This window comes from Haliotis rufescens, unplaced genomic scaffold, assembly GCF_023055435.1.
Source record: "Haliotis rufescens isolate VD_foot unplaced genomic scaffold, xgHalRufe1.0.p SCAF_23, whole genome shotgun sequence".
Lineage (NCBI taxonomy): Eukaryota > Metazoa > Mollusca > Gastropoda > Lepetellida > Haliotidae > Haliotis > Haliotis rufescens.
Window position 1 is genome coordinate 7618167 of NW_025963924.1, and position 26675 is coordinate 7644841.

Genomic DNA, 26675 nt, shown 5'->3' on the forward strand with positions numbered 1-26675 from the left:
ATTGTATAGATAAACAACTGGGACAAGAGCATAACTGAGATTGTTTTAAAAGAAATGAACTTGGTTCTTTTCTGAGATTGCAACAAGTCAAGCAAATTTTTAAGAGTTTTGGAGATATTATGTCATTGGGTGTCACCGGTTTGGGAAGGATACGCACGACATTTCGCCAACACATGGTATCATCACTATCTGATACTTATTCAGAAACAAATGCTTACCTCATAATAGGAATCGTACAATGGACTCTGCTTTCAGGAGACCTTTCGCATGATCATAGAAAGCGTTTTGTCACTTTTTATGAAAGATTGCCATCAGTGGATTGTCCCCAGAGACGTTCCTTTATTATTGTGAATGTTATGCACTGTGTATTATGACGAAGAAAGAATTATGACGAAGAAAAGATCCGACGTTTCATTTTTCAAGCAAATCTATTGTATGCCAGATGTACTTGATATAATATACATTTTGCTTATCATGCTGTTGTACGATTGCTGATCAATATCATCTTGAACGAGATGGTGGCAGTGAACACATTAGAAATCAGTTACAAGCATTACATATTGGATCACCTGCTGTCTGAAATGACTGATGTGAAGACGTTTAATGAGAAAGACAGGACAAAGGTGATTGTTATAATGATTTATTGAAACCCTTTACTTTTAGGAACACTATTCGGGAAAACATCCTTGAGATCGTCTTCAAAGTGCGATGCCAATGCCTCTGCAGTAGAGTGATCTACAAAAGAATACATCAACTCATATGCATTTCACATATTTGTCACAAACTCGCTGCTTTAACATACATTTTCAGATACAGTTACGTTGAACTGACGGCGTTTCTACTTCATGAAACCGAATCACTGCAATAATATTTTGTCTACCTTACCTTTAATTCACTACTCCAAGTTGTTGATGCTTCTTGAGAACTCTTCCAAACTCACGCTTGAGTCTCCTACTTGTACAAAAGTTGTTGTCAGAATAATTTAGTGAGTTAAGATTTATAGTCACATCGGCAGTATTGCAGCCATATCGTGACGACAACAATTTATAGATACATACGAAATATGTGTAAACTTTCTAAAATACCTGTCAGCAAAGGACAGTAAAATAACTAGAGTATCACAGACATATTTTAAACTAGTATGGGACGAAAAAAAGATATTACTATACATAGCAAAACATGATAAAAACGAGATAGAGATCGCCAGTAACCAAAGTTAGGCCACCATACTTGGGACCGTGGGGACTTACAATCCTGCTTCTCAGTCAGAATAAATATTATGGAGTCAATCAGATTTATACTTCAAAACGGCTCCTAATACAAACACACAAGTATTCATTTTCCATGTCATCATCACTTGACAAATGAAGAAAATTATTTTGATACGAATACACATTTCATTTGTATAAATGAAGTCGAACGCAAAAGCTCTAACCAATTTCATCAGCAAAGGGAAGAAGCTCAATGGCCAATCGCCTGTCCATTAGCGCCTCAGCTTCTGATTGGTCAATTGCCCCGTCCATGTTTGTATCAAGGCTCTCCACATTACGTTTGCCTTATGAGAAAAGTAATGTTTGGAAAGATACAAAATAAAATAACGTGTACAATTACGGTGGTAGAACATGAGCTAGTAGTCAGTTTAATCAGGCTATGAATATGAGTATTGATATCAAATGAACATATAAACATCTGTAGAAACATCCGAAAACGCATACTCTATTTCCATTTCATCTCGTCATCGCATGTAGCTCTTCGGGTGACTGTCTAGGATTTACTCTAAAACAAATAGCGAACAACATGCTGCCTCATTCTGTAGTGCTTAATAACATGATCCGAGGTTCGTTTACTAGAAATCCAGTGACTTATATCATGGGCATCGGTCTTCGCAATTGCATGATTATAGAAAGTATGTTGTCGATTGTATTTCTTACACTGAAAGCAAAGTTGTATCTTTAGTAATTTCATAGAGTACATCCATTTGAATCGGATGTAAAGGTGGGAGGTTAATGTACTATATACATCACTGATTATGTCCTACTACAGCCTACTGAAGCTGCTCATTGTTCTACAAAATTATACCGTAACTAAATTACAGTTTTGGAAAAGAGAAAATACTGTATGTAAGGCACTTTATGAAGTACTCTTTGGCTTCGCTCACCCAACAGCCTGGCTCCAGTCAAAGCTATCCTGGCAACTGTGCTCCATCTAATTCTCTGTCGTCTCCGTCCCCAGGCATCAGACTGTTGGATGGAGATCATGGCCTCAAGCAGGAGGACAAGGAACAAACGCATCTTGGGATGTATTCTGTAGTAAAAATATAGAATTTCCGAAAATAACACACGGATTGAGGGGCCACGGATGGCCCAGTGGTCTAAGGCACCGCGATTCTCTGTGCAGAGTTGCGTCCCCTGGGCACGCCAGAAACCTATGATTGAGGGTTCGAATCCCGGTTCGCCCCGATTATGTTTCTAGGTTTGTCAGCAACATACCCGTGCTCGTGGGTTTCAGCGGAGTGGTAAACGTACGAGACCTGCTTTCCTCCAACATTAAGCTGACACTCCACAATATAGCTGGAATACTGCTACGAAGCACACAGCTGCACATTGTTTGCGAGTCAAAGAACGTCACACAAGACATCACAAGTTAACCTAAGCTCATTCGAACAGCTGTTTTCTATCTGTTTTAATTATTTTACCATGTCAGACTGAGACATGGCGGCAAGTTCCATTCTTTACAGCAGTATCACTCAGGGTATATGTGGTTTCATGCGTCCCTCGTCACACGAACCGGATACTGCTACAATTAAAACATTTGTGTACCAGATGTGTAGGTTGGTTGGTTGGTTTGTTGTTTAACGCCGCACTCAGCAATATTCCAGCTTTTCGAAATAATCGAGGGAATTCGTGATTTTGTGCCTTCCTAGGAACCGGATAGTTCTACAACTTGTAATATTTGTTTTCCAGAGATGTATATGGCAATCTCTGAGACAAATATACTTTTCATTAAGCAAACACTGGAAGACAACAAAAACACTGACGTATTATGAAAATATCACTGGGTCACAGGTCAATTGAATTAGTTGTATAAGCGCATTTTACAGATATTGTCTCGGTGGGGCGTCCTCTGGCCACTTTGGTTCAGCTGCTGTCACATCTGTTAACCACTTTAACATATATCACAGAGGAAAGGTCAACAAGAAAGGTGACATCAAATTAGAGTAGTTTACATAAGTTTGAAAAAAATGCATGGTCCCTGTTTGAACTAATTTCTTGCTCATTGAATATTGTAGAGTTCATTCTCTAAGAACCTATGAATCACGATCGAAGCATTTTTCTATTCCTACTTGTACTCACAAACATGTATGTACCATATCGCCATGGCTTATATAACAGGTACACTAGGGACACAGAATTCGTAATTAGTCGTAGCTCGGAAGTTAGTCTTTCAAATATGTACCTGAGGCTGTTGTTGTGCATATAATGCACCACTTTCGTAACTAATTTCTTCAAATCCTTTTTCACTTATTACCCCCATCACCCCAAGAATATCAAATGGCAATCCAATCAACATCACACACAAACACACTTCATGCCCAACCCTCCCGAAGATGACAATTAGGAAGTGTGGACTAAAGTAGATACTTATCTCTTGTCATATTTACATTATCACGTATCTGTCAAACAAGCACTTAATATATTTTGGCAACAGATTTAATTCACGGGTTGTTCAACGGAAAGAATGTATAAATACCAGGGTCACTACATTCATAATACCACTGACCTGACTCGTGTCCTTCTGGTGAGTAATACTTTATACACTATCTGTCCTGATTAGTTTACGTATAACTTATCATATATTTTTTCGGAGCAGACTGTCTTAAAGTTGCCATTGTTACATAATTTAGCCGAGACAATTGTTTGTAATGATAATCATGGGTGTAATTTGGGGAAATTCTTTCTTTTCAATACAGAATACATCCCAAAATGCGTTTGTTCCTTGTCCTCCTGCTTGTGGCCATAGTCTCAATCCCTCAGTCTGATGCCTGGGGTCGACGGAGACGACGGTTCGTCAGATGGCGCACAGTTGGCAGATTAGCATTGACTGGAGCAGGGCTGTTGTTGGGTGAGCGAAGCCAAAGAGTACTTCATAAAGTGCCTTAATACCGTATCTTCTATTTTCTAAAAACTGTACATTTAGTTAAGGTTTAGGTTTATAGGAGAATCAGCGGCTTTCGTAGGCTGTAGTGAGACGTAGTGGGTGATGTATAAAGTGCATAAATCTCACTCCTTTACATCATGTTAAAATGAAGGTAATAAATGAAAAGACTGAAAAGACAAATCTGCTTTCAGTGTAAGAAATATAACCGACAAGATGCTTTCCATAATCATGCCACTGCTTAGACCAATGAGGTAAGTCAATGGATTGTCTGGTTCACACTCCATTATTTAAAGACTGCTGTTATATTACCTGGAATATTGCTGATAGAAAACAACCACGGACTCAATAGAATATTGTTTTACAATACATGAAAGTTTTCGTTGACAAAGTCTATTGTAGTACACAAACGTAATGAAAATGTGCACATGTCATTAAGCACTACTGAATGTTTATAAGTATATCTTAGACAGTCCCCCGAAGAGCTACATGCGGTGAGATCAAAAGGAAAAGAGTAATGGAATAGCTTTGTGTTCAGTTTATTTAAATACTCATATTCATTGCCTGATTAACATGACTACTAACACATCTTCCATAACCGAAACTCCATTCATGTTCTTTCATTTTGTATCTTTCCAAACATGACTATTTTCTTTTAAGGCAAACGTAATGCGGATAACCTTGATACAAACAAGGATGGGACAATTGACCTGTCAGAAGCTGAGACGCTAATGGACAGACGATCGGCCATGGAGCTCCTTTCGTTCGCTGATGAAAATGGTTAGAGCTTTTGTATACAATTTCATTAATACAAATGAAATGATTTTCTTCATTTGTCAAGAAGTCTTGATAGCATAGAAGATGAATACTTGTGTGTTTGTATTTACATTGACCATCATTGGGAAATTGGACCCGTTTTAAAGTATATATCCGATAGACTCATGAATATTTATTCTGACTGACTGCAACAACCTTTCTCCACTTAGGAGACTCAAGCGTGAGTTTGGAAGAGTTCGCAAGGAGCATCAACAACTTGGAGCAGTGAGTCAAATGTAAGGTAGAGCAAATCTTTCTGCAATGATTCCGTTTTGTGAAGTAGAAACCGTCATCCGTTCAACATGTCTGTATGTGAAAATGTATGTTTAAGCAGCGATTTCATGTCAAATATGGCAAGATCATATAATTTGATGTATTTCTTTTGTAGAGCACTCCATCGAAGAGGCACTGGCATCGCACTTTGAAGACGTTCTCAAGGATGTTTTCCTGAATAGTGTTCCTACTGAAAAATGGTTTCAATAAATCACTATAGCAATCACCTTTGTCATGCCTTGTTAATTACATGTCTTAATAGCAGTCATTTTAAACAGCAGGTGATCCAATATGTAATACTTGTAACTGATTTCCAATGTGTTCACTGCAAACATCTCCTTCAAGATACGGATCTGCAATCGTACAACAACATAATCAGCAAAATGTATATCAAGACTTAGTACAACTGATATACAATAGGTTTGCTTTTAAGATGAAACATGGGTCTCTTTTCTGCGTCATAATACGCAGTGCATATCATTCACATTTACATCTCTCGGGACAATCCACTCATGGCAATCTCTCTTTAAAAATGACAAACGCTTTCCAGGATCATGACAAATCTATTCTGAAAGCAGAGTTCATTGTGCGATTCCCATTATAACATAAGCATATGTTTATGTATCACTGTCAAATAGTGATGATACCGTGTGTGTGCAATTTAGGAATGCATTTTAAAAGAAACAAACAAATTCCTGTTTCCATGGCAACAAGCTTGACTTTGACCCTGTTCAACAACAACGAGAACAACCTCGACATGATACATTAACATCATCAACAAATAGGGACCCATCAACAGAGGCATTTAAAACCTTAGGTCAACTATTTATTTAACGTTACCGATAATATGCTACCTTGAGGGACACCCTGATTGTGATCGTAAATATCAGACAAGATGGAACCCATATGTTCCTGGAAATGCCTATCTGTTAAAAACTGTGACACAAAGTGGGGTAAACGACCTATCAGACCAATCTCATTCAGATCTTTTAAAATTCCATATTTCCAGATGGTATCATAAGCTTTATGCTATGGTGTGTTGTATATTTATTATGCAAATTTTAACAAACGTTTCCAATCGCACCAAATGGTCAATGTTACTTCTATTTTTCCTAAACTTCTTCATCATCAAAATATGGCCCTGTGATTTAAATAACGGTGAAGATTACAATGTATTTTCATTACATGAGTTAAATACCGCCCTTTAGCAAGCAGGGGATGATAATATCCACTATCAGTAATTGAAGCATTTACCTGAATCATGTCTTGAGATTTACACATATTTGACCTACTATGGCCGTCAGTGAGTTTTCCTCCTTCGTGGCATAATGCCATTGTGGTCCCCATAGCAAAACCTGGCCGGGATCATACAGATCCATGAAAACATGATAAAAACGAGATAGAGATCGCCAGTAGCCAAAGTTAGGCCACCATACTTGGGACCGTGGGGACTTACAATCCTGCTTCTCAGTCAGAATAAATATTATGGAGTCAATCAGATTTATACTTCAAAACGGCTCCTAATACAAACACACAAGTATTCATTTTCCATGTCATCATCACTTGACAAATGAAGAAAATTATTTTGATACGAATACACATTTCATTTGTATAAATGAAGTCGAACGCAAAAGCTCTAACCAATTTCATCAGCAAAGGGAAGAAGCTCAATGGCCAATCGCCTGTCCATTAGCGCCTCAGCTTCTGATTGGTCAATTGCCCCGTCCATGTTTGTATCAAGGCTCTCCACATTACGTTTGCCTTATGAGAAAAGTAATGTTTGGAAAGATACAAAATAAAATAACGTGTACAATTACGGTGGTAGAACATGAGCTAGTACTCAGTTTAATCAGGCTATGAATATGAGTATTGATATCAAATGAACATATAAACATCTGTAGAAACATCCGAAAACGCATACTCTATTTCCATTTCATCTCGTCATCGCATGTAGCTCTTCGGGTGACTGTCTAGGATTTACTCTAAAACAAATAGCGAACAACATGCTGCCTCATTCTGTAGTGCTTAATAACATGATCCGAGGTTCGTTTACTAGAAATCCAGTGACTTATATCATGGGCATCGGTCTTCGCAATTGCATGATTATAGAAAGTATGTTGTCGATTGTATTTCTTACACTGAAAGCAAAGTTGTATCTTTAGTAATTTCATAGAGTACATCCATTTGAATCGGATGTAAAGGTGGGAGGTTAATGTACTATATACATCACTGATTATGTCCTACTACAGCCTACTGAAGCTGCTCATTGTTCTACAAAATTATACCGTAACTAAATTACAGTTTTGGAAAAGAGAAAATACTGTATGTAAGGCACTTTATGAAGTACTCTTTGGCTTCGCTCACCCAACAGCCTGGCTCCAGTCAAAGCTATCCTGGCAACTGTGCTCCATCTAATTCTCTGTCGTCTCCGTCCCCAGGCATCAGACTGTTGGATGGAGATCATGGCCTCAAGCAGGAGGACAAGGAACAAACGCATCTTGGGATGTATTCTGTAGTAAAAATATAGAATTTCCGAAAATAACACACGGATTGAGGGGCCACGGATGGCCCAGTGGTCTAAGGCACCGCGATTCTCTGTGCAGAGTTGCGTCCCCTGGGCACGCCAGAAACCTATGATTGAGGGTTCGAATCCCGGTTCGCCCCGATTATGTTTCTAGGTTTGTCAGCAACATACCCGTGCTCGTGGGTTTCAGCGGAGTGGTAAACGTACGAGACCTGCTTTCCTCCAACATTAAGCTGACACTCCACAATATAGCTGGAATACTGCTACGAAGCACACAGCTGCACATTGTTTGCGAGTCAAAGAACGTCACACAAGACATCACAAGTTAACCTAAGCTCATTCGAACAGCTGTTTTCTATCTGTTTTAATTATTTTACCATGTCAGACTGAGACATGGCGGCAAGTTCCATTCTTTACAGCAGTATCACTCAGGGTATATGTGGTTTCATGCGTCCCTCGTCACACGAACCGGATACTGCTACAATTAAAACATTTGTGTACCAGATGTGTAGGTTGGTTGGTTGGTTTGTTGTTTAACGCCGCACTCAGCAATATTCCAGCTTTTCGAAATAATCGAGGGAATTCGTGATTTTGTGCCTTCCTAGGAACCGGATAGTTCTACAACTTGTAATATTTGTTTTCCAGAGATGTATATGGCAATCTCTGAGACAAATATACTTTTCATTAAGCAAACACTGGAAGACAACAAAAACACTGACGTATTATGAAAATATCACTGGGTCACAGGTCAATTGAATTAGTTGTATAAGCGCACTTTACAGATATTGTCTCGGTGGGGCGTCCTCTGGCCACTTTGGTTCAGCTGCTGTCACATCTGTTAACCACTTTAACATATATCACAGAGGAAAGGTCAACAAGAAAGGTGACATCAAATTAGAGTAGTTTACATAAGTTTGAAAAAAATGCATGGTCCCTGTTTGAACTAATTTCTTGCTCATTGAATATTGTAGAGTTCATTCTCTAAGAACCTATGAATCACGATCGAAGCATTTTTCTATTCCTACTTGTACTCACAAACATGTATGTACCATATCGCCATGGCTTATATAACAGGTACACTAGGGACACAGAATTCGTAATTAGTCGTAGCTCGGAAGTTAGTCTTTCAAATATGTACCTGAGGCTGTTGTTGTGCATATAATGCACCACTTTCGTAACTAATTTCTTCAAATCCTTTTTCACTTATTACCCCCATCACCCCAAGAATATCAAATGGCAATCCAATCAACATCACACACAAACACACTTCATGCCCAACCCTCCCGAAGATGACAATTAGGAAGTGTGGACTAAAGTAGATACTTATCTCTTGTCATATTTACATTATCACGTATCTGTCAAACAAGCACTTAATATATTTTGGCAACAGATTTAATTCACGGGTTGTTCAACGGAAAGAATGTATAAATACCAGGGTCACTACATTCATAATACCACTGACCTGACTCGTGTCCTTCTGGTGAGTAATACTTTATACACTATCTGTCCTGATTAGTTTACGTATAACTTATCATATATTTTTTCGGAGCAGACTGTCTTAAAGTTGCCATTGTTACATAATTTAGCTGAGACAATTGTTTGTAATGATAATCATGGGTGTAATTTGGGGAAATTCTTTCTTTTCAATACAGAATACATCCCAAAATGCGTTTGTTCCTTGTCCTCCTGCTTGTGGCCATAGTCTCAATCCCTCAGTCTGATGCCTGGGGTCGACGGAGACGACGGTTCGTCAGATGGCGCACAGTTGGCAGATTAGCATTGACTGGAGCAGGGCTGTTGTTGGGTGAGCGAAGCCAAAGAGTACTTCATAAAGTGCCTTAATACAGTATCTTCTATTTTCTAAAAACTGTACATTTAGTTAAGGTTTAGGTTTATAGGAGAATCAGCGGCTTTCGTAGGCTGTAGTGAGACGTAGTGGGTGATGTATAAAGTGCATAAATCTCACTCCTTTACATCATGTTAAAATGAAGGTAATAAATGAAAAGACTGAAAAGACAAATCTGCTTTCAGTGTAAGAAATATAACCGACAAGATGCTTTCCATAATCATGCCACTGCTTAGACCAATGAGGTAAGTCAATGGATTGTCTGGTTCACACTCCATTATTTAAAGACTGCTGTTATATTACCTGGAATATTGCTGATAGAAAACAACCACGGACTCAATAGAATATTGTTTTACAATACATGAAAGTTTTCGTTGACAAAGTCTATTGTAGTACACAAACGTAATGAAAATGTGCACATGTCATTAAGCACTACTGAATGTTTATAAGTATATCTTAGACAGTCCCCCGAAGAGCTACATGCGGTGAGATCAAAAGGAAAAGAGTAATGGAATAGCTTTGTGTTCAGTTTATTTAAATACTCATATTCATCGCCTGATTAACATGACTACTAACACATCTTCCATAACCGAAACTCCATTCATGTTCTTTCATTTTGTATCTTTCCAAACATGACTATTTTCTTTTAAGGCAAACGTAATGCGGATAACCTTGATACAAACAAGGATGGGACAATTGACCTGTCAGAAGCTGAGACGCTAATGGACAGACGATCGGCCATGGAGCTCCTTTCGTTCGCTGATGAAAATGGTTAGAGCTTTTGTATACAATTTCATTAATACAAATGAAATGATTTTCTTCATTTGTCAAGAAGTCTTGATAGCATAGAAGATGAATACTTGTGTGTTTGTATTTACATTGACCATCATTGGGAAATTGGACCCGTTTTAAAGTATATATCCGATAGACTCATGAATATTTATTCTGACTGACTGCAACAACCTTTCTCCACTTAGGAGACTCAAGCGTGAGTTTGGAAGAGTTCGCAAGGAGCATCAACAACTTGGAGCAGTGAGTCAAATGTAAGGTAGAGCAAATCTTTCTGCAATGATTCCGTTTTGTGAAGTAGAAACCGTCATCCGTTCAACATGTCTGTATGTGAAAATGTATGTTTAAGCAGCGATTTCATGTCAAATATGGCAAGATCATATGATTTGATGTATTTCTTTTGTAGAGCACTCCATCGAAGAGGCACTGGCATCGCACTTTGAAGACGTTCTCAAGGATGTTTTCCTGAATAGTGTTCCTACTGAAAAATGGTTTCAATAAATCACTATAGCAATCACCTTTGTCATGCCTTGTTAATTACATGTCTTAATAGCAGTCATTTTAAACAGCAGGTGATCCAATATGTAATACTTGTAACTGATTTCCAATGTGTTCACTGCAAACATCTCCTTCAAGATACGGATCTGCAATCGTACAACAACATAATCAGCAAAATGTATATCAAGACTTAGTACAACTGATATACAATAGGTTTGCTTTTAAGATGAAACATGGGTCTCTTTTCTGCGTCATAATACGCAGTGCATATCATTCACATTTACATCTCTCGGGACAATCCACTCATGGCAATCTCTCTTTAAAAATGACAAACGCTTTCCAGGATCATGACAAATCTATTCTGAAAGCAGAGTTCATTGTGCGAATCCCATTATAACATAAGCATATGTTTATGTATCACTGTCAAATAGTGATGATACCGTGTGTGTGCAATTTAGGAATGCATTTTAAAAGAAACAAACAAATTCCTGTTTCCATGGTAACAAGTTTGACTTTGACCCTGTTCAACAACAACGAGAACAACCTCGACATGATACATTAACATCATCAACAAATAGGGACCCATCAACAGAGGCATTTAAAACCTTAGGTCAACTATTTATTTAACGTTACCGATAATATGCTACCTTGAGGGACACCCTGATTGTGATCGTAAATATCAGACAAGATGGAACCCATATGTTCCTGGAAATGCCTATCTGTTAAAAACTGTGACACAAAGTGGGGTAAACGACCTATCAGACCAATCTCATTCAGATCTTTTAAAATTCCATATTTCCAGATGGTATCATAAGCTTTATGCTATGGTGTGTTGTATATTTATTATGCAAATTTTAACAAACGTTTCCAATCGCACCAAATGGTCAATGTTACTTCTATTTTTCCTAAACTTCTTCATCATCAAAATATGGCCCTGTGATTTAAATAACGGTGAAGATTACAATGTATTTTCATTACATGAGTTAAATACCGCCCTTTAGCAAGCAGGGGATGATAATATCCACTATCAGTAATTGAAGCATTTACCTGAATCATGTCTTGAGATTTACACATATTTGACCTACTATGGCCGTCAGTGAGTTTTCCTCCTTCGTGGCATAATGCCATTGTGGTCCCCATAGCAAAACCTGGCCGGGATCATACAGATCCATGAAAACATGAAAACATGATAAAAACGAGATAGAGATCGCCAGTAACCAAAGTTAGGCCACCATACTTGGGACCGTGGGGACTTACAATCCTGCTTCTCAGTCAGAATAAATATTATGGAGTCAATCAGATTTATACTTCAAAACGGCTCCTAATACAAACACACAAGTATTCATTTTCCATGTCATCATCACTTGACAAATGAAGAAAATTATTTTGATACGAATACACATTTCATTTGTATAAATGAAGTCGAACGCAAAAGCTCTAACCAATTTCATCAGCAAAGGGAAGAAGCTCAATGGCCAATCGCCTGTCCATTAGCGCCTCAGCTTCTGATTGGTCAATTGCCCCGTCCATGTTTGTATCAAGGCTCTCCACATTACGTTTGCCTTATGAGAAAAGTAATGTTTGGAAAGATACAAAATAAAATAACGTGTACAATTACGGTGGTAGAACATGAGCTAGTAGTCAGTTTAATCAGGCTATGAATATGAGTATTGATATCAAATGAACATATAAACATCTGTAGAAACATCCGAAAACGCATACTCTATTTCCATTTCATCTCGTCATCGCATGTAGCTCTTCGGGTGACTGTCTAGGATTTACTCTAAAACAAATAGCGAACAACATGCTGCCTCATTCTGTAGTGCTTAATAACATGATCCGAGGTTCGTTTACTAGAAATCCAGTGACTTATATCATGGGCATCGGTCTTCGCAATTGCATGATTATAGAAAGTATGTTGTCGATTGTATTTCTTACACTGAAAGCAAAGTTGTATCTTTAGTAATTTCATAGAGTACATCCATTTGAATCGGATGTAAAGGTGGGAGGTTAATGTACTATATACATCACTGATTATGTCCTACTACAGCCTACTGAAGCTGCTCATTGTTCTACAAAATTATACCGTAACTAAATTACAGTTTTGGAAAAGAGAAAATACTGTATGTAAGGCACTTTATGAAGTACTCTTTGGCTTCGCTCACCCAACAGCCTGGCTCCAGTCAAAGCTATCCTGGCAACTGTGCTCCATCTAATTCTCTGTCGTCTCCGTCCCCAGGCATCAGACTGTTGGATGGAGATCATGGCCTCAAGCAGGAGGACAAGGAACAAACGCATCTTGGGATGTATTCTGTAGTAAAAATATAGAATTTCCGAAAATAACACACGGATTGAGGGGCCACGGATGGCCCAGTGGTCTAAGGCACCGCGATTCTCTGTGCAGAGTTGCGTCCCCTGGGCACGCCAGAAACCTATGATTGAGGGTTCGAATCCCGGTTCGCCCCGATTATGTTTCTAGGTTTGTCAGCAACATACCCGTGCTCGTGGGTTTCAGCGGAGTGGTAAACGTACGAGACCTGCTTTCCTCCAACATTAAGCTGACACTCCACAATATAGCTGGAATACTGCTACGAAGCACACAGCTGCACATTGTTTGCGAGTCAAAGAACGTCACACAAGACATCACAAGTTAACCTAAGCTCATTCGAACAGCTGTTTTCTATCTGTTTTAATTATTTTACCATGTCAGACTGAGACATGGCGGCAAGTTCCATTCTTTACAGCAGTATCACTCAGGGTATATGTGGTTTCATGCGTCCCTCGTCACACGAACCGGATACTGCTACAATTAAAATATTTGTGTACCAGATGTGTAGGTTGGTTGGTTGGTTTGTTGTTTAACGCCGCACTCAGCAATATTCCAGCTTTTCGAAATAATCGAGGGAATTCGTGATTTTGTGCCTTCCTAGGAACCGGATAGTTCTACAACTTGTAATATTTGTTTTCCAGAGATGTATATGGCAATCTCTGAGACAAATATACTTTTCATTAAGCAAACACTGGAAGACAACAAAAACACTGACGTATTATGAAAATATCACTGGGTCACAGGTCAATTGAATTTGTTGTATAAGCGCACTTTACAGATATTGTCTCTGTTGGGCGTCCTCTGGCCACTTTGGTTCAGCTGCTGTCACATCTGTTAACCACTTTAACATATATCACACAAGAAAGGTGACATCAAATTAGAGTAGTTTACATAAGTTTGAAAAAAATGCATGGTCCCTGTTTGAACTAATTTCTTGCTCATTGAATATTGTAGAGTTCATTCTCTAAGAACCTATGAATCACGATCGAAGCATTTTTCTATTCCTACTTGTACTCACAAACATGTATGTACCATATCGCCATGGCTTATATAACAGGTACACTAGGGACACAGAATTCGTAATTAGTCGTAGCTCGGAAGTTAGTCTTTCAAATATGTACCTGAGGCTGTTGTTGTGCATATAATGCACCACTTTCGTAACTAATTTCTTCAAATCCTTTTTCACTTATTACCCCCATCACCCCAAGAATATCAAATGGCAATCCAATCAACATCACACACAAACACACTTCATGCCCAACCCTCCCGAAGATGACAATTAGGAAGTGTGGACTAAAGTAGATACTTATCTCTTGTCATATTTACATTATCACGTATCTGTCAAACAAGCACTTAATATATTTTGGCAACAGATTTAATTCACGGGTTGTTCAACGGAAAGAATGTATAAATACCAGGGTCACTACATTCATAATACCACTGACCTGACTCGTGTCCTTCTGGTGAGTAATACTTTATACACTATCTGTCCTGATTAGTTTACGTATAACTTATCATATATTTTTTCGGAGCAGACTGTCTTAAAGTTGCCATTGTTACATAATTTAGCTGAGACAATTGTTTGTAATGATAATCATGGGTGTAATTTGGGGAAATTCTTTCTTTTCAATACAGAATACATCCCAAAATGCGTTTGTTCCTTGTCCTCCTGCTTGTGGCCATAGTCTCAATCCCTCAGTCTGATGCCTGGGGTCGACGGAGACGACGGTTCGTCAGATGGCGCACAGTTGGCAGATTAGCATTGACTGGAGCAGGGCTGTTGTTGGGTGAGCGAAGCCAAAGAGTACTTCATAAAGTGCCTTAATACAGTATCTTCTATTTTCTAAAAACTGTACATTTAGTTAAGGTTTAGGTTTATAGGAGAATCAGCGGCTTTCGTAGGCTGTAGTGAGACGTAGTGGGTGATGTATAAAGTGCATAAATCTCACTCCTTTACATCATGTTAAAATGAAGGTAATAAATGAAAAGACTGAAAAGACAAATCTGCTTTCAGTGTAAGAAATATAACCGACAAGATGCTTTCCATAATCATGCCACTGCTTAGACCAATGAGGTAAGTCAATGGATTGTCTGGTTCACACTCCATTATTTAAAGACTGCTGTTATATTACCTGGAATATTGCTGATAGAAAACAACCAAGGACTCAATAGAATATTGTTTTACAATACATGAAAGTTTTCGTTGACAAAGTCTATTGTAGTACACAAACGTAATGAAAATGTGCACATGTCATTAAGCACTACTGAATGTTTATAAGTATATCTTAGACAGTCCCCCGAAGAGCTACATGCGGTGAGATCAAAAGGAAAAGAGTAATGGAATAGCTTTGTGTTCAGTTTATTTAAATACTCATATTCATCGCCTGATTAACATGACTACTAACACATCTTCCATAACCGAAACTCCATTCATGTTCTTTCATTTTGTATCTTTCCAAACATGACTATTTTCTTTTAAGGCAAACGTAATGCGGATAACCTTGATACAAACAAGGATGGGACAATTGACCTGTCAGAAGCTGAGACGCTAATGGACAGACGATCGGCCATGGAGCTCCTTTCGTTCGCTGATGAAAATGGTTAGAGCTTTTGTATACAATTTCATTAATACAAATGAAATGATTTTCTTCATTTGTCAAGAAGTCTTGATAGCATAGAAGATGAATACTTGTGTGTTTGTATTTACATTGACCATCATTGGGAAATTGGACCCGTTTTAAAGTATATATCCGATAGACTCATGAATATTTATTCTGACTGACTGCAACAACCTTTCTCCACTTAGGAGACTCAAGCGTGAGTTTGGAAGAGTTCGCAAGGAGCATCAACAACTTGGAGCAGTGAGTCAAATGTAAGGTAGAGCAAATCTTTCTGCAATGATTCCGTTTTGTGAAGTAGAAACCGTCATCCGTTCAACATGTCTGTATGTGAAAATGTATGTTTAAGCAGCGATTTCATGTCAAATATGGCAAGATCATATGATTTGATGTATTTCTTTTGTAGAGCACTCCATCGAAGAGGCACTGGCATCGCACTTTGAAGACGTTCTCAAGGATGTTTTCCTGAATAGTGTTCCTACTGAAAAATGGTTTCAATAAATCACTATAGCAATCACCTTTGTCATGCCTTGTTAATTACATGTCTTAATAGCAGTCATTTTAAACAGCAGGTGATCCAATATGTAATACTTGTAACTGATTTCCAATGTGTTCACTGCAAACATCTCCTTCAAGATACGGATCTGCAATCGTACAACAACATAATCAGCAAAATGTATATCAAGACTTAGTACAACTGATATACAATAGGTTTGCTTTTAAGATGAAACATGGGTCTCTTTTCTGCGTCATAATACGCAGTGCATATCATTCACATTTACATCTCTCGGGACAATCCACTCATGGCAATCTCTCTTTAAAAATGACAAACGCTTTCCAGGATCATGACAAATCTATTCTGAAAGCAGAGTTCATTGTGCGAATCCCATTATAACATAAGCATATGTTTATGTATCACTGTCAAATAGTGATGATACCGTGTGTGTGCAATTTAGGAATGCATTTTAAAAGAAACAAACAAATTCCTGTTTCCATGGCAACAAGTTTGACTTTGACCCTGTTCAACAACAACGAGAACAACCTCGACATGATACATTAACATCATCAACAAATATGGACCCATCAACAGAGGCATTTAAAACCTTAGGTCAACTATTTATTTAACGTTACCGATAATATGCTACCTTGAGGGACACCCTGATTGTGATTGTAAATATCAGAAAAGATGGAACCCATATGTTCCTGGAAATGCCTATCTGTTAAAAACTGTGACACAAAGTGGGGTAAACGACCTATCAGACCAATCTCATTCAGATCTTTTAAAATTCCATATTTCCATATGGTATCATAAGCTTTATGCTATGGTGTGTTGTATATTTATTATGCAAATTTTACCTCATTTTACCTCATTTTATATCACTGTTTGTAACAGACAGTTAAATTCAAGTTCGAGAGTACTGAACCCTGTCTGATTATTATTTTTATAATCAGGATCAGGGTCTTCCACAAGGCAGTATTTTGTCTGTCACACTATTTAGTATTATTCAGTAGATGGATCAATTTTCGTGGATAATTTTAATATTGTTTGTTGTTACAAATCTGTAGTGGTCCCATGAAAATGGGTTTAAATTTCCTAAATCAAAAATTAATTATATACACTGCAGAAAATATAAGACACATAAGAAACGTGAATTATGTTTGAATAGTTTTTATCACCATCTACGTTTCTTACCGCACATTAAATACGTTAAAGGTAAATGACTGAAGGCACTTGATTGGTTGAAAGCTGCAACTAATTCAAGGGGGGAGGGGATCAGACATCCCTCTTTACACAAATCACTGATCCATTTACTTGATCATGGCGCCATCGTCTATGGAGGAGCATTAACCAGTAATTTAAAAAAACATATAGATACTATTCATCATCAAAGCCTCAGGCCTTGCCTTGGAGAATTTCGAACTTCTACTTTGCATGGTCGAATGGTCGAATACCTGTTTATAGACAAACACGGTATCTGGCATGGAGACTTGGTGCTAAGCTGTCCGCATTCACGGAGTTCATTTAGTTCAATATCGGACACAGGATCAGCTCGCTCGGGTAAGTTTTCTTTTCCTTGTATTTTTAATTATTTTTGTTTTGATTTCAAAACCTCTCCGAATTCAGCAAAGTGCTTCGAATTCGCAACCAGATGCTGGTAATCATGTCGCTAAGGTAACACTCTATGCTACCCTTGATCTCCTTTAAAGTAGACAGTTCGAATTCTGAACTGTCTGATGTGCATGCCGAAATGATAAATTTGCAAATAATAATGTTCAGTTGCACCTTTCCTGTGTCATTAACCCTCATAGTCATATGGTCCCCGGACGTCAGTCAGCCTGCATACCGCTCAGCGCCGTACTTTGCAGACGTCGCGGTTACGAAAAACGTATACATTGTATAAAAAAGTGTCACGTTCTTATTTCTTCACACAACGTTACAAAATTGTACGAAATAGTGTATCGTTATGATGTCTTTCGGAAAGTCTAAATGTTGTTGCAAAATGAATTTGTTTTTATTCTCATGCCATCGTTGAAAGTGTGAGTAGTCATATTTTTCGTGTTTTTCTTACCTGTATACATTTGTGAACTAAGTTCATGTCAACTTGTCAAGTTTAGTCTTTTTCATTGTGTTTTCATTTTCATTGGCAGTTATCGATGTCATCATCGTTCAAAAAGGCAAACCTGTCTATACAATGTCCGGTTTTTGGATTCGGGTTGTCGAAACATTCATCAAACAGCAAGCCCTCTAACACAGACGCAAAGGACTTGGTGGTGATGATCTTGGCGCCCTAGAAACAGTTTCTGGCAACATCACAATCTGAATCTTGGAACTTCAATCTGGCCATATGCAGTTTTGACAACAAAGACATTAAATGTGTTCAGAGGTTGAATTAAACGAATAACTCTTCATGACAGTCAGATCTCCGTCCGCTTTAACGAGGTCATTTACTTTGACAGGTCTCAAATGGCCAGCCATGTTTGTTTACAAACGGGGACGTAGTTTTGGTGTTTACTGTAAAATGAAAATCATGTGAAATAAATGAAAAAATTGATAATGTGAAATCATGTTGTTAATATGAAACTATTTGTCTTGTCTTAAAAATCGCGAATCAGTGAGATTGTAGCACGTAAAACATCTGAAGAGAAAGGCGTGGATTTGTGAATGAATGGGATGAAAGAAAAAATAGTTCCGTTGTCCAATGAAAATTTATCTTTGTTCCACTGACCAATCAGCTTCGAGAATCACTAATTGCACACTGTGCAAATATCAAAAAGTTATTACACTGCATATTTGAGCCCATATGGGTCATAATCATGTATACGACGTTAAACCCCATATCACCTCACCTCACTTCATGAGCGACAGACATTTGGTGATGTTATATGTATCAGCCGGAAATATTATGTTCTTGTTCATCAATCGCAGGGATGGCGCGGGTGGCCCAGTCGTATAAGGCGCCGCGATTCGCTGTGCAGGGTTGCGTCCCTTGGGCACGCCAGAAACCTATGATTGTGAGTTCGAATCCCGGTTCGCCCCGATTATGTTTCTAGGTTTGTCAGCACCATACCCGTGCTCGTGGGTTTCACCGAAGTGGTAAACGTCCAAGACCTGCATCACTTCGGGCTTTCCTCCCACATTAAGCTGACACGCCGCGTTATAACTGGAATTCTGTTAAAAGCGGCGTTAAACCAAACTCACTCACTCGCTTAAGTAGTTGTGTCGAGTATCGAGGCTGGTTCAACTTTTTTTCAAACTGATTGTGGTTTAAATTAACTATGTGAAATAGCAACATAATATATGTCGGGCCTTTCTATTTAAGAAAGGAGAGATCAAGGACGTGATGTGGATGCAAATAACGATGATGTAATCGACCAAACTGAAGCAGAAAATGTCATTGACGCACGTGCTGTGAAGGATGTACTTTCTCTTGCGGATGATGGTTAGTGGATTTTATTTTGAGCGTAACTTTGTTTTTTTCAAATGCTTATTTGTATGGTACAGTATTTATGAGTCACATTCACTGAAGTGTGGCGCCAGGGCGGTCCAGTCATCTACGGCACAGACATTCGACGTTCATAATTACGCTCTTAGATCGCTATATGGCAGAAATATTGCCGACGCGACGTTAAATTACTTACTCAAGCACGCTCTTAGGCATGCAAGAAACCATTAATTTGGTGTTCGACTCCCACATTCACTTTCGGCTTTCCATGTAGGATAAAACACGTCCGAGTGTTTTTATGAGATTTTAAACGTCAGAAACCTGTGATCTTAGGTTCAAATCCCGGTTTGTCCCAATAATGTTTCTAGGTTTGTCACACCCTAACAATGCTCGTGGGTTTAAGTAAAGTGGTAAACGTCTGAGACCTGCATCATTTCTGACCTTCCTCCCACATTAAGCTGGCATGCCGTTATATAACAGGAATACTGTTCAAAGCGGCGTTAAACCCAACTCACTCACTCACTCACACACTCACTTCACTGTTTATAGATGCTGATCTGAGACGAGCGGGCGAAGACGAGGAGGATGTCGACAGTAACGTCAACGAGTAGTGTTATCATGATAACATGTCCTGGATAAATAAACTTGCAAACTGTCACACGTTTTTGTCTTGCTTTAGGCTGTACATATATCTTGCCATCATGCATTCAGCATGACCAACGACAACTATTGTAGGTAGCAGGTACATATGTAGTCGTTATGACTGATTGTTTGTTGTTTAACGCCGCACTCAGCAATATTCAAGCTATATGACGGCGGTCTGTAAATAATCAAGTCTGGACCAGACAATCCAGTGATTGACAACATGAGCATCGATCCACGCAATTGGGATCGATGACAAGCATCAACCAAGTCAGCGAGCCTGGCCACCTGATCCCGTTAGTCGCCTCTTACGACAAACATAGTCGCCTTTTACGGCAAGCATGGCCTGCTGAAGACCTATTCTACCCCGAATGAACAGAAACATGGTTTAGGCAAATTGGACACACCATCAATAGCAATACCACAGCAGGGGACATCAAAAAGACTTTCAATCACGACTCGAACCCGGTCTCCGGTGTGACGAGCGAACGTTTAGCAGTTGGGCTACCCAACCGCCTCGTCAACAACCCTTACCCCTTCTTCATGGTAGCCTTGTGGTTAAAGCGTTCGCTCGTCACGCCGAAGACCCGGGTTCGTTTCCCCACATGGGTACAGTGCTAATGTCCTCCGTCGTGATATTGCTGGAAAACTGCTGTAAGCGACACCCAGACACTCTTGACGAAGTCGGTTCTTCTTAAAGTATTAGAGTATTTTACTCAGGAGCCGAGAACAGAGCCAACTGACCAGTGTCCCTGTTAGAATATGGGCCTTTGGGAGCATCCATTTAATTTCGGGGGGTGGGATGTGAGGATACAGAAATATACCCACAATTAATAGTTTGTTTGCTGAAACTAATGAATAGTTGTTTTGTGGGAAATAATCAAACGTCATCCTTTTGGTGTTAATAGTGAAAATGAATAGAGTGTTTGGTAAATACATAGTTTGTTGGATCCAGCTGGAAAAAAATAGATTGTTTTCAAAATCCTTCACTATAGGAAAGTTGGTACTTAAATGACAATATTTAACAAAAATTGACTTTACATAGTGTGCCCATGTGGCGACCTGACGACTGAACGCTTTAAACTACCTGTCGCTTGAATCTAAATGAGAGTACCACCGCAAATTGATCTCGTGGTTGTCTCAGATATTATATGACTGTTTCAGTCACTTCGCGTAGGTTCACGGAAGTATTTAGAGTGATCTCCCTTAGCTCACCGGGAGTTGACATTCGACAAGAGCTTGAAATATAATATTTCATCAACATGTAGAGTTATTTGCATCCGCGTGTACAGATAAACATGTCATGGGAATACCACTTTACCATGTTAACAGGGCTCGGCATCCGGTGTACCAAAAGCAGGTTGACACCTCAAAAAAGAGGTTTGGTTTCAGTATATAATATTATAAGTTGTTGTTTTTTTATGAAGCGTTTATAGTATTTGGTTTACGGAACTGCCGACAACTAAATCAGGAATGTTTAATCCCAGTTTTAACTATATTCTATTACTGCCAAGCCGAAAATCACACTTACGAAAAACATTAAAAACATAATTGTTTCCTGTAGAATTTCATGCTCAGTAATTCTGCTTGATATGGATTTATCTATGACGTCGTGGTATGTAAACAAGGAGAGATTCATCATCTGTTAGAATTTATCTTCAACAACCCATGCATGCTTGTCGTTAGAGGCGACTAACGAGATCGGGTTGTCAGGCTTAGTGACTTGGTTGATGCATGTCATCGTATCCCAATCGTGTAGATCGATACTTATGATGTCAATCACTGGATTGACTGGTCCAGACTCGATTATTTACCGACTGCCGTGACATATATAGCTGAATAATGAATATTGACGAAAACCAACCAAATCTCTTGCACATTCAATGTATAAAATAACATATTGAATAAAACACACACATCCCCATTCATAAACGTATGATACCTGTGAACATCCGGGGTAGTTTAGGTCGTAGAAGGCGAATATGCTTGTCGTAAGAGGCGACTAACGGGATTGGGTGGTCAGGCTCGCTGACTTGGTTGATGCATGTCATCGTATCCCAATTGCATCGATCGATGCTCATGATGTCAATCACTGGATTGTCTGGTCCAGACTCAATTATTTACAGACCGCCGTCATATAGCTGGAATATTGCTGAGTGCGGCGTTATACAACAAACAATCAGTCATAACGGCTACCCGCTACCTACAATAGTTGTCGTTGGTCATGCTGAATGCATGATGGCAAGATATATGTACAGCCTAAAGCAAGACATAAAAGTGTGACAGTTTGCAAGTTTATTTATCCAGGACATGCTGCCATGACAACACTACTGGTTGACGTGACTCTCGACATCCTCCTCGTCTTCGACCGCTCGTCTCAGATCAGCATCTACAAACAGTGAGGTGAGTGTGTGAGTGAGTGAGTTGGGTTTAACGCCGCTTTGAACAGTATTCCTGTTATATAACGGCGTGCCAGCTTAATGTAGGAGGAAGGTCAGAAATGATGCATGTCTCAGACGTTAACCACTTTGCTGAAACCCACGAGCAATTTTAGGGTGTGACAAACCTAGAAACATTATTGGGACAAACCGGGATTTGATCCTAAGATCACAGGTTTCTGACGTTTAAAATCTCATAAAAACACTCGGACGTGTTTTATCCTACATAAAAAGCCGAAAGGGAATGTGGGATTCGAACACCAAATTAATGGTTTCTTGCATGCCTAAGAGCGTAATTGCGTGAGTGAGTTAAGATTTAACGTCGAATGTCTGTGCCGTAGATGACTGGACCGCCCTGGCGCCACACTTCAGTGAATGTGACTCATAAATACTGTACCATACAAATAAGCATTTGAAAAAAACAAAGTTACGCTCAAAATAAAATCCACTAACCATCATCCGCAAGAGAAAGTACATCCTTCACAGCACGTGCGTCAATAACATTTTCTGCTTCAGTTTGGTCGATTGCATCATCGTTATTTGCATCGACATCACGTCCTTGAACTCTCCTTTCTTAAATAGAATGGCCCGACATATATTATGCTGCTATTTCACATAGTTAATTTAAACCACAATCAGTTTGAAGAAAAGTTGAACCAGCCTCGACACTCTTAAACTACTTAAGTGAGTGAGTGAGTTTGGTTTAACGCCGCTTTTAACAGAATTCCAGTTATATCGCGGCGTGTCAGCTTAATATGGGAGGAAAGCCCGAAGTGATGCAGGTCTTGGACGTTTACCACTTCGGTGAAACCCACGAGCACGGGTATGGTGCTGACAAACCTAGAAACATAATCGGGGCGAACCGGGATTCGAACTCACAATCATAGGTTTCTGGCGTGCCCAAGGGACGCAACCCTGCACAGCGAATCGCGGCGCCTTATACGACTGGGCCACCCGCGCCATCCCTGCGATTGATGAACAAGAACATAATATTTCCGGCTGATACATATAACATCACCAAATGTCTGTCGCTCATGAAGTGAGGTGAGGTGAAGTGGGGTTTAACGTCGTATACATGATTACTGCACATATATACACGACGTGCATGCGTGTGTGGCTGCGTGTATACTAGCCAAACTTCTGCTGGGTTTATAGTGCTTGCCTACTAAGATACCACGCCGCAGTTTAACATGAATACCCCACTCAGACACAGTATACTAACTCCAAGGCGACCAGTCCTTGTTTTATCCCCTTAATGCCCAGCGCCGGACGACCCGTGAAGATTCCGGGGTAGAATAGGTTTTCAGCAACCCATGCTTGCCATAAAAGGTGACTATGCTTGTCGTAAAAAGGCGACTAACGGGATCGGATGGTCAGGCTCACTGACTTAGTTGATGCATCTATCCCAATTACGTAGATCGATGCTCATGATGTCAATCCCTGGGTCGTCTGGTCCAAACTCGATTATTTACAGACCGGCGTCATATAACTGGAATAATGCCAAGTGCGGCGTTAAACAACAAACTAACAAAAAAAAGCATTGCGAGAACAACGTTTTGCCTTGAAGTCCGCTGTTGAGGTCTGGTTTGGGGGCAAATCAGAAAGTTCTGTAATAGAGGGATGCAACGTCTTAACGGCAAATGGACCATGTGCTTCGAAAGGGTGGTTTATCATATATAAGGATAAACATAAATTTCACTTGGGCTTCCTCAGTTTTGTATGTTTTGCAGAACGCTTTGAATGCATCCCGAAGAAAAAGCACGTGACATAATTAAACATTATGGCTACATGGCCCGTTGCTTATTGTCTAATTTGTGTCCCGAGACATCGACGCTCTAATTATAGTATGTGTTTATAGCTAGATTAATATTCATATTTTAGAACACTCAGGGAACCATTTTTTTTTACTTTGGGGGCAAAAATGAGGCATAATTAATTTTAGCAGTATACGCAGTATAATCTCTCATTCGTCACCACTCGCCCCTTTCCGTAACCTGCAAGAAGACTTGTCCCGGAAGAACACGAGTTGGTCACGAATGTATAAACTCTCACCACAGCGCACGAATGCACATTTGATCCTGTTCCATATCCGATGTCTTCGGTTCGCGCGCAACCATCCCTCTGTGTCGGGTAGCGTGACCAGTGCCAGGAGAAGAAACACTAGAGGCAGGCGCATGATCTCTTCCTGTGGGAGCTACAACAAGAGAGTGAGTGAGTTGGGTTTAACGCCGCTTTTAACAGTATTCCAGTTGTATCACGGCGTGTCAACTTAATGTGGTGAAGCCTGAAGTGTTGCAGGTCTCAGACGTTCACCACTTCGGTGAAACCCACGAGCACGTGTATGGTGCTGACAAACCTAGAAACATAACCGGGGCGGACTGGGATTCGAACTCTGAATCATAGGTTTCTGGCGTGCTCAAGGGACGCAATTCTGCACAGCGAATCACTGCGCCTTAGACGACTTGGCCACCCTTGTCCCCTACAACGGGAGAGAGTGTGCTAGGTATAACGCCGCTTTGAACAGTAGTTCAGTCATCACGACAACCCATACTTGCCGTAAAAGGCGACTATGCTTGTCGTAAAAGGCGACTAACGAGATCGGGTGGTCAGGCTCGCTGACTTAGTTGATACATGTCATCGATCCCAATCGCGTGGATCGATGCTCATGATATCAATCACTGGATTGTCTGGTCCAGACTCCATTTTCTTACAGACCGCCGTCATATAGTTCGAGTATTGCTGAGCGCGGCGTTAAACAACAAACAAACAAACAAACAAACAAACAAACAGTCATTTCATCACGACAGGTCAGCACGATGAGGCAGGGTCCAGCGGCGGGTCTAGGTACGGGGAATCCCCTCGAACCGTGAGAGTAATCATTTAGAACTTGCGAACATAAATTGCCGGGCAAAATAAAGTGTACACTTTAAAATTGGATTTGACTAAAAATTACAAACGTTATGAAAACGTTACTAGTTGAAGACAAATGTCACTTTCGATTAGTAAAATATTACAAAATATGATGTCTTAAGAAATACGTTTCGTTCGTAATATTGTTCGTAATTTAGCTATGTATATATTTATCAATTAGAAATGCATATGTATTTTGACGCTCTATCACGTATGTAATTTGGGCCTATAAAAATTATACAACTATATGGATAAAAACTTCTGTTTTTTTGTTTTCTTCAGCTTGATAACGGTGTAAAAATCTACAACCAGAAGTTGTTATCCATAAAGTTGTATGTTTTCTTATCTACTCACCAACCTCTAGAATGCCAATCAAACAGTCACTATGGTCCTGTCCTCACAGCTGTGTGCATAAATACTATCCTATAGTATACAAACTTAAATGCACATGATACTCTCAATCATTTAAATCATTTTACGAATAAACTTGAATTCAATATTTAAAATGCACAATATGAAGCTAATGAAAGAATGCTACAGCTGAAAAAGGGACACTAGGAAAAGCATCTTACCTATGCGTGATGCAGTGATGGAGTGATGCAGTGATGCAGTGAAGCAGCGAGGCGGTGATGCAGCGAGGCAGGAACATGTGGGATGGGCAGTATATAAACACCACGCAGAAATGGACTTTCACACCATAATATTTAAAATCCCATCTGATATGTGCTCAGCAAAGCGTGAACTAAAAAATATCGATTAGCATAGAGTACAGAGTAACACGATGGAGTCAATGATATAGAGCGATCCAATCAGTTTGCCACCTCTACGTATTCAGGTGTCGAGGAATACTTTAACAATACGTCCATTAGCTAAACAGGTTTTTGTGTCAAGGA

General features: G+C 39.4%; 4 long non-coding RNA genes across 5 annotated transcripts; 3 read left to right on the forward strand and 1 right to left on the reverse strand.

Annotated features, from left to right (window-relative positions):
• The first annotated feature begins 3708 nt into the window (after positions 1 to 3708).
• LOC124151784 lies at positions 3709 to 5470 on the forward strand. Its single transcript, XR_006863408.1, has 5 exons — positions 3709 to 3798; positions 3971 to 4122; positions 4816 to 4935; positions 5142 to 5207; positions 5360 to 5470. It is a non-coding gene; the product is annotated as an uncharacterized LOC124151784 (long non-coding RNA).
• Positions 5471 to 9158: 3688 nt separating this feature from the next.
• LOC124151783 lies at positions 9159 to 10920 on the forward strand. Its single transcript, XR_006863407.1, has 5 exons — positions 9159 to 9248; positions 9421 to 9572; positions 10266 to 10385; positions 10592 to 10657; positions 10810 to 10920. It is a non-coding gene; the product is annotated as an uncharacterized LOC124151783 (long non-coding RNA).
• A 3683-nt stretch (positions 10921 to 14603) lies between these two features.
• On the forward strand, positions 14604 to 16365 carry LOC124151782. Its single transcript, XR_006863406.1, has 5 exons — positions 14604 to 14693; positions 14866 to 15017; positions 15711 to 15830; positions 16037 to 16102; positions 16255 to 16365. It is a non-coding gene; the product is annotated as an uncharacterized LOC124151782 (long non-coding RNA).
• Positions 16366 to 22716: 6351 nt separating this feature from the next.
• Positions 22717 to 26460, reverse strand: LOC124151781. 2 transcript variants are annotated; one of them, XR_006863405.2, is made up of 5 exons: positions 26355 to 26460; positions 26137 to 26185; positions 24925 to 25066; positions 23326 to 23445; positions 22717 to 22823 (listed from the first exon to the last, which is right to left on the reverse strand). It is a non-coding gene; the product is annotated as an uncharacterized LOC124151781 (long non-coding RNA). The 2 variants fall into 2 exon arrangements; XR_007222743.1 differs by having other exon boundaries at positions 26141 to 26185; positions 26355 to 26456.
• Between the last annotated feature and the right edge of the window lie 215 nt (positions 26461 to 26675).